This window comes from Alosa pseudoharengus, unplaced genomic scaffold (genome assembly GCF_046254945.1).
Source record: "Alosa pseudoharengus isolate Yale_2024_CS ecotype anadromous, Long Island Sound unplaced genomic scaffold, YU_APseudo_1.1 YU_APseudo_1.1_scf_20, whole genome shotgun sequence".
Taxonomy (NCBI): domain Eukaryota; kingdom Metazoa; phylum Chordata; class Actinopteri; order Clupeiformes; family Clupeidae; genus Alosa; species Alosa pseudoharengus.
This window is the reverse complement of record NW_027468664.1, coordinates 26,364,501-26,372,854: the sequence shown is the minus strand read 5'-3', so window position 1 is coordinate 26,372,854 and position 8,354 is coordinate 26,364,501. Positions and strand designations below refer to the sequence as shown.

At 47.2% G+C, this 8,354-nt stretch overlaps 1 protein-coding gene across 1 annotated transcript in view; it reads left to right on the top strand.

Annotated features, from left to right (window-relative positions):
* The window catches only part of LOC143136314 (ras association domain-containing protein 3-like), a 70,956-nt gene that overhangs the window by 48,129 nt on the left and 14,473 nt on the right, over positions 1–8,354 (top strand). The gene's annotated exons all lie outside the window — the stretch shown is intronic.

Below are 8,354 nucleotides of genomic sequence, written 5' to 3'. Positions count from 1 at the left end.
TCACATATATATTTGAACGAACGCTAAGCTAACCAAATCAACAGTGGACCAAAGCAAGGGGAATCTAATAGTCAGACTGGAGAAGTTTGTCCACTAAGGAGCCACAGAGGGTGTGTTTGTGAGTGCGTGTACTGTGCAGGGTTGTGGAGAACTGAACGTGGTGTGTTTCCTGTTCACTGTTAATGGTACAGGGTACAGAGAGGACAGTGTGTGTATTGCTGTGTGTGTGTCCTGAGTGCAGTTTATGTCCACATGGAAACGTCCATTAGGGAGGAATGTGGCCGAACGCTTTAGTTTAAAGGATAGGTGTGGCCACCTGAAGACTTCCTGACACGCTAGAAGAGGAACTGAGAGACAGAGAGGGGAGGGAAACACTGAAGAGAGAGAGAGAGAGAGAGAGGGCAGAGTGAAGAGAGACAGAGAGGGAATGAGTGAAGAGTGAGAGAGAGAAAGAGGGAATGAGTGAAGAGCAAGAGAAAAAGACAGAGAGAGGGCAAAGAGGGAGAGAGAGACAGAGAGGGACTGAGTGAGAGAGAGAGAGAGAGAGAGAGAGAGAGAGAGAGAGAGAGAGAGAGAGAGAGAGAGAGAGAGAGAGAGAGAGAGAGAGAGAGAGAGAGAGAGAGAGAGAGAGAGAGAGAGAGAGAGAGAGAGAGAGAGAGAGAGAGGAGAGAGAGAGAGAGAGAGAGAGAGAGAGAGAGAGAGAGAGAGAGAGAGTGTGTGAGAGAGAGTGTGAGAGTGAGAGTGAGAGTGGTGGAGAGATATAAGTTGTTGTTGTTGTTGTTGTTGAAGTGTTGTGAGTGAGAGCCGAACATGGGAGGTCAAGTGGGACACTCCAGCCCTCCACTCATTTGTTTTTCCTTTCGGTTGTCTGCCACGCTGATGGCAGTGTAGAGGTCTGCCATTTTGTGATGCTCCCCTTGTTTGACCCATCCCTATCCCCTTCTCTGGGCATGTTGTGTGCATGTGCCTGTGCCCCACCTAGGAGTAAAATATAGGTTATGTTGTGTGTGTTTAGTCTGCTCAAGGCCTCTTTGTTTTGCTGACAGGCACGCTTGTCTGATCTTCCTTCCTCTGTCAGCAAAGCAGATGACATCAGGTGTGTTATCTTAAGCAGTCAGGCGGAGCGTTGTGTCTCTCAGAGTGTGTGGGCGGGGTGGGTGTGTGTGTATGTGTGCTTCAGAGGAACCTGTCTTACCACAACGCTAGCTACAAATCGCCATTCCTCTTCTTCAGAACCGTGAATGTGTTTAAAGGAGAATTCCGGCGATGTTTCACATAGAGCAGCTACCAACAGTTAGAGCTGCTATGCAGCTACAGCGCTACACTCAGGGGGCATGAACATGGGGAATCATAAATATGCCCCCAGAGTGTAGCACTGGCCATGAACATGGGAAATCATAAACATGCCCCTAGAGTGTAGCACTGTAGCACTCGAACAAAGATCTATGTGAAAAATCGCCGGAATTGTCCCTTTAACACTAGTGGTTGGCCCTCTAGGTGCTAGCGTGGCTAGTTAGCTTTTTTAGCCAACTTCATGAAAAGGCCCCATTTTGGGCCCTTTGGCTTGTTTTAACACCGCAAGCATTGTGTGTTAGCCTGGGTGATCCCAGACTAGCCTGTTAGCAGACTAACATGTTAGCAAAAAACTGCTGTCAAAAGGCTCCTTTACAGACTGACCTGCAGAGCAAATTAAAATTTACTAACCGGTTCGTCTGGATTCACCAAGGCTGTGTGTGTGTGTGTGTGTCTTGATTTTCATGAGAAACTTAAGCCACACCTGAGACGTGCGTCTCATGTAGGCCGTGTGAATGTTCTAACATTGGCGCCGAAATGAAAACTGAATCGTTCCGTAGCTGTCACACACCACATGCAGTGCATAACGCCTTAAACAGACAGAAGTGTGTTTGAGTATAATGGTACGTAGAACTTGTCTGCCTGGCTAGGCTAGCTGCATTCCTATTCCTTTGATCTATCACTGTGTACACAATGCCTGACGTTAACCACCTCTGTGATTAAAATGTAGCTTTGACAGGCAAAAGTTAATAAATAAGAGGTCTTCCAGTAAGGAACATTTAGGGGTCAGTAGGCCTTTTGAATCCTACTTGGATTCATTAAGCCAGAGCCAACATCACCGTTGGACTGTACCCAATCTATCCATTAAGGCAATGGCTTGAAGCTTGAGAAGAGATGCTTCTGTGTCTGTGTGCGTGCGTGCGTGTGCGTGTGTGCTTCATTGGCATACAGTGTTTTTAGCCTATGTCTACGTGTGTGTGTGTGTGTGTGTGTGTGTGTGTGTGTGTGTGTGTGTGTGTGTGTGTGTGTGTGTGTGTGTCGTGTGTGTGTGTGTGTGTGTGTGTGTGTGTGTGTGTGTGTGTGTGTGTGTGTGTGTGTGTGTGTGTGTGTGTGTGTGTGTGTGTGTGTGTGTGTGTGTGTGTGTCAGTGTCTCTGTAATGCGTTTCTCCATCGTGTGTGTATGTGGTAGGTTGGGAGTGTGGGGTCTAGACAGCTGGGAGGTGAAGGGTAATGTGAAACTAACTCATCTGTCACCTCCTCCTCCTTCTCCTCCTCCTCCTCTCCTCCACTCCCCCTACGTACAGTCCTGCTCCACCTCTCCTCCTCTCACATGCACTCCTCTCCTCACGCCACCCTCTTCTCCACCACTCTTCCTGTCCTTTCTTCTTTTCTCTTCTTTTATTTTTCTTCCTTCATCCATCCATTCTCTATTCTCCTCTCCTCTCTCTTCCTCTTTCAGACAAACTCTCTCATCCTCTCCTTAAATATACCCTCTCCTGTCCTCCTTAAATATACCCTCTCCTCTCCTCTCCTCTCCTCTCCTCTCCTCTCCTCTCCTCTCCTCTCTCTTCCTCTTCTCTGCATGTTGGTGTGCCTGGTGAGTAGGGCTGCAACTAACTTTTCATAGTCTTCATAGTCGATTAATTGTTGCAGCCCTGTGGTGAGGTTGGCCTGGCTGGTCTTGTCCAGTAGTGGTGGTGGTGGTGGGGGGCAAGGCCTGTCTCTCTTTCTCTACTGTTTCTCTCTCTCTCTCTCTCTCTCTCTCTCTCTCTCTCTCTCTCTCTCTCTCTCTCTCTCTCTCTCTCTCTCTCTCTCTCTCTCCTCTCTCTCTCTCTCTCTCTCTCTCTCTCTCTCTCTCTCTCTCTCTCTCTCTCTCTCTCTCTGGGCGCTGTTTCTGGTCCATTACCTCACCGCTCCCTGTTTGTTTTGCCTTTGTCATGCTCGGCCGCAGGGAGCAGTCCCTGTTAACTCTCTCCTCTCCTTTCCTCTCTCATTTCATTTCCTCTCTTTTTCCTTCACTCCTGAGTCTTTCTGCTCTTGTCTTATTCTCTCTCTCCTCCTCTTTTCTCCCTTGTTTTTCTTCATCTTTTCATTCTCCCTTCTCTTTTTTTCTTTTCTGTATCATCCATGTCTATTCCTTCTGTTTACATAACTCGATTACAAATGCTTGCAGGAATATTTCTTTAGACATTCATTCAAGCACCAGGCTTTCAAGCTGCCTCAATAGATCTGTATAGCACCTCTAGCTCTTCATAATAGGCCGATCTTGTGTTCATCTTCGGTAATGGTGTATTCCAAATACAGAACAGAACACTGAATAAATGAATGCTGTGGCCTACTGGTTAGGGCTTCGGACTTGTAACCGGAGGGTTGCCGGTTTGAACCCCGACCAGTAGGAAGCAGCTGAAGTGCCTTTGAGCAAGGCACCTAACCCCTCACTGTGTGCTGAGTGTATTTCACTAATTCACGGATTGAGATAAATGCAGAGACCAAATTTCCCTCACGGGATCAAAAGAGTATACTTATATACTTATACTGAATGAATTAATTGGGTTAATACTAAGTGTCTGTTTAGTGGGTCCACAGTAAGACTGCATTCGGTACATCTGTATTGAACCTGACGTCCTGTACCTAAATGGTCTGGTACGAATAAACACGTACTTTTTCGCCCTGAGGCTAGCAGGTCCATGTCCAGTGAGCATGTGTCACTCTGTGCAGATGAATAGGTTCAGTCAGCTATAGCTAGATGTGGGATTGTTTGGAGACCTTTGATAAGAGAACTGGGATGACGTAAGCAACTAATATGTGTTCTGGTGGAGCAGCAATGGAACACTTGTTGACACACATACAAACACACACACACACATTTGTATACACAAATCATTCACACACACACACACACACACTCTCTCACTCTCTCACTCACCTATTCATATACACTCACTCATACACTGCACAAACACACTCGTGTACTTACACACACACACACACACACACACTCTCGTATACACACGGAGACAGTCTGTGTGTGCCGTCGGTGTGTGGCTCCAGACGGCGTTTACACGACCGCCATTTATGAGTGCGCAGGCTGGTGAACAGCTCCGCAGGGCCTGGGGGGAGACCGCTTCACAAAGTCTGAGATCACAATCAGTGTGGCGCGGCGGCGGCCATAATGTTACACGACAGACCCCCCCATATATTCACACACGCACAATGTGTGCACGCAGTGCACAACGACACATTCACACACACATTCCTAGCACAAATACATGCACAAAGCACGACACACACATACACACATTCCAAACACAAATATACACACACAAAACATATAGCCTAAACACACACACACACACACACACACACACACACACACACACTCACACTCACTCACTCCCAATGCATTTGTGTGTAAGGCATGACTGCATAATCATATAACCCATTTCCACCTCCGTGTGGACCGTTCCCAGTACGAATATTCACACAATGTGCATCTGTCTAGACCAAATGTTGAATTGCATCACACACACACACACACACACACACACACACACACACACACACCATATGGGCACAAGTGTGTCCCATTCAACCCTCTCCAATCCCATTCCTCCTCCTTGTTTGTTTAGCTTTCAGTGGGCAGCCTTTGTGTTGTGTGGGCCACTGAATGGGCCAATGGGACTTTAATAGGGCTCAGGGCTTGTAGCTGGGCACGTCGGCCTCTTTGGTGACTGCCACAGTGTTTGGAGAGGGGGCTGTTAGGGACATGCTGTGTGTGTGTGTGTGTGTGTGTGCGCGTGTGCGTGTGCACTCCCAGGAGGAGTGTGTTCTGATCTCCTTTCCCACTGTTTTGGAAACAGTGTTTGTGTAAGTGGCCTTATTCGCCCAGAGCAGGTTAAAGTGTTAATGAGATGGTTGCCCTGTTTGGATGGTCTACTGAGTCATAACTTGAGTGTGTGTGTGAAAGAGAGAGTCAGGAGGGAATGAGGAAACTGTCACATTTGGATGTTTAAAGTCACCGTCATGGGAGACTTACATTTGTCTTTTGATCTAGACATGGGTGTGATGATCACACATACACATACACATACACATACACACACACACACACGCACACTATGTGCACTCACACACACACACACACACACACACACACACACACACACACTCTCTCTCTCTTTCTCTCTCTCTTTCTCTCTCTCTCTTTCTCTCTCTCTCTCACACACACACACAAGGATGGCTTTAGTCCATAATCCTCTCTCCTTTCCCATTGTGAGAGGCTTCCTGAACTGGGAGTGTTGGTATGCCGGCTGCTTGGCTTGGACTTGGGACGTAAAAAGCCTTGGAAAATAAACTGCACAATCAACTGGTAGCGACAACTGGTAGAAAACTTGCCTGTATCCTAGCAACCCATCCTGCTGCTAACTGAGGTGTAAATGCAACCACACAATCAAATTTGACTTGAGCTTGTAAGGGAAAGTTAGTAAGTAAACATGTATTGATGTAGTGCATTGTCTAGCACCAAAAGGCTTCTCCAAAGCGCTTTACACACAGACAAGGACAAAAACAACATAAACAATGTCCAGACAATCCATGGATAATAACTCAAGCAGCACAGAGCATGGTGTTCTTGTATAGTCCGATATCGTGTCCTCCTGGGCGCCGTACTCAGGTAATCTGTGTGTTTTGGGGCTTGCCAGCACAGAAGATAGGTCAGACAACTCCCTGTGAGCCCCAATGCCCTCTGATCCAGACACTGGGGCTCAGGCTGTCCCTCCTCTGTAAGTTTGCCCTGGATGCCCCAAGGTAGCACCTGTTCCCGGCTAAGCCTCTGAGTCACCCAGTGGGCCGCTAACCAAGCTAATCTCTGGAGGCTCCACTCACTGTCTGTGGAGATACACACACACTTTATGAGCACTGAGAATTCACTTCGCCAGTAAGAGGGTCGCTGTGAGCCGGGTTATGACTTTGTCCTATTAAACTCATCTATTTGTTTATAAGCACAAACTTCCTGTGGGCATAATTTGTTATGCAGTAGGCCTGGTGCATTTGGATTGAGAGATTTTCTCTTTTATTAAGTATTGGTAAAGACAAGAGCTTTCTGGGAAATCCATCGATGTTGACCCACATTGAAAGAAAGTCTGTTGATTCTGAAAGACATGCATTGTGACCGGCATTGTGATGTCACAATCCATACTTAAGCTGTAGTGTTCTATAACCACATGTTTGAAATTCTGCTCTCAGAATTCCAATTTAGAATTCAGAATGGCATCTGTAGCAAAATGCTAGCTAACAGCTTTCCTTTCTCATTTGAGAGAGTGACTTCTGCAGAGGATTTCTACAGGCCTGGACAGTTGCTATGTTCCCCAACTACCGCAAGCAGGCCCAGTTGCAGGTAGAGCTAGATTACCTTGAGCACTCATAACGCCATCTGATCTGTTCTTTCTTTGACTCAAATGCTACCGCACAGCCCCCAAGAGAACCTGTGTGTGTATGTATGTGTGAATGTGAGGGGATTTATGTTGTGATAAAACCCTGTACTTTCTGGATCACATTTGGCCCTCATTGTAGGGGAATTCCAGCTTGTTTCTCCTGCCCTACTGCCACCTCCTCCAGCATGTGTTAGCTCTGTGTTGTAGCCTAGCTTCTAGTTTTATAGGCCTTTTGACAAAGACCTATGGTGGCTGGAGTTTGATACAGAGGCAGTTAGCCTTACAAGCACAGAGTGTGTGTGTGTGTGTGTGTGTGTGTGTGTGTGTGTGTGTGTGTGTGTGTGTGTGTGTGTGTGTGTGTGTGTGTGTGTGTGTGTGTGTGTGTGTGTGTGTGTGTGTGTGTGTGTGTGTGTGTGTGTGTGTGTGTGTGTGTGTGTGTGTGTGTGTGTGTGTGTGTGTGTGTGTGTGTGTGTGTGTGTGTGTGTGTGTGTGCACGCGTTGGCACCCAGGTCCCAGAGATTAGAGCGTTGCCTTATAAGGGACTGTGTGCATGCTGGTCTTGTTTTAGGTCTGATGCTGTGTGTGTGTGAGTGTGAGTGTTTGGGCCTGATGCTGTGTGTGTGTGTCAGCAGGCACGCTTCTCTCCCTTGCCACATGACCATGTAAGAGCAGAGAAGTGGAGGCTAGAGAGAGAGAGAGAGAGATGCGTAGACTTGGAAAGATGGAATGATAATGGAGAGAAAGATAAAAGAGAAGTGGAATGAGAGAGAGAGAGAGAGAGAGAGAGAGAGAGAGAGAAGGTGAGAGGTGATTGACCTCAGAACTATGAGAGGGAGAAAGAGATAGAGAAGTAAGGGATGAACAGTTGGCTGTAGGGAGGTGGGGTGACTGACTCCTGAGTTATGAAGATATCAGACATTGTGTATCTGACAGCTGACAGACCAGTGTGTTCTGGTGTCTGTGTCTGTCTGAGCAGCTTTACAGTAAAGGGTGTGTGCCTGGTGACATCACTGATGGTGATCAGGACCGATAGAATGCATACTACGTGGCCTGTTCTCAACTGTCTAGGTGTGTGTGTGTGTGTGTGTTCACGTTTTTGGGTATTTGTGTATCGTGCGTATGAACATGAGGTGTGTGTGTGTGTGTGTGTGTGTGTGTTCACGTTTTTGGGTATTTGTGTATCGTGCGTATGAACATGAGGTGTGTGTGTGTGTGTGTGTCTTTTTATAACTATGCTTTTGTTTTGTTTTACCATAGCTTTATGTAAGCCAGTTGCGCACACACTCCTTGGTTTCTCCTTCCATAATGTGGAGTAAACCTCATATGACAGTAGTGTGTGAGTGTTTAGCCTGTGCATTAATCACTCCGTCTTTCCATAACTTCAATCCAAACCATGTGTGCCTATGTGCATACACACACACCCCTCTCTCCTTCAACAATGTTGCGGAAACCTGGTATGACATGTCCAGGGTCACGACCTCCGCTTGGCGTTCCTCTACCGGCCGGTTGGGATGATGGAATGTTGAGATTACCGGAATGTTTGCTGTGTGAGCTCACCACCTTCACTCTCTCAGAGGCCAGGGTGGAGGAAGAGGAGGGCTGGTCATCTACGTTCGGTAGACACTGAGC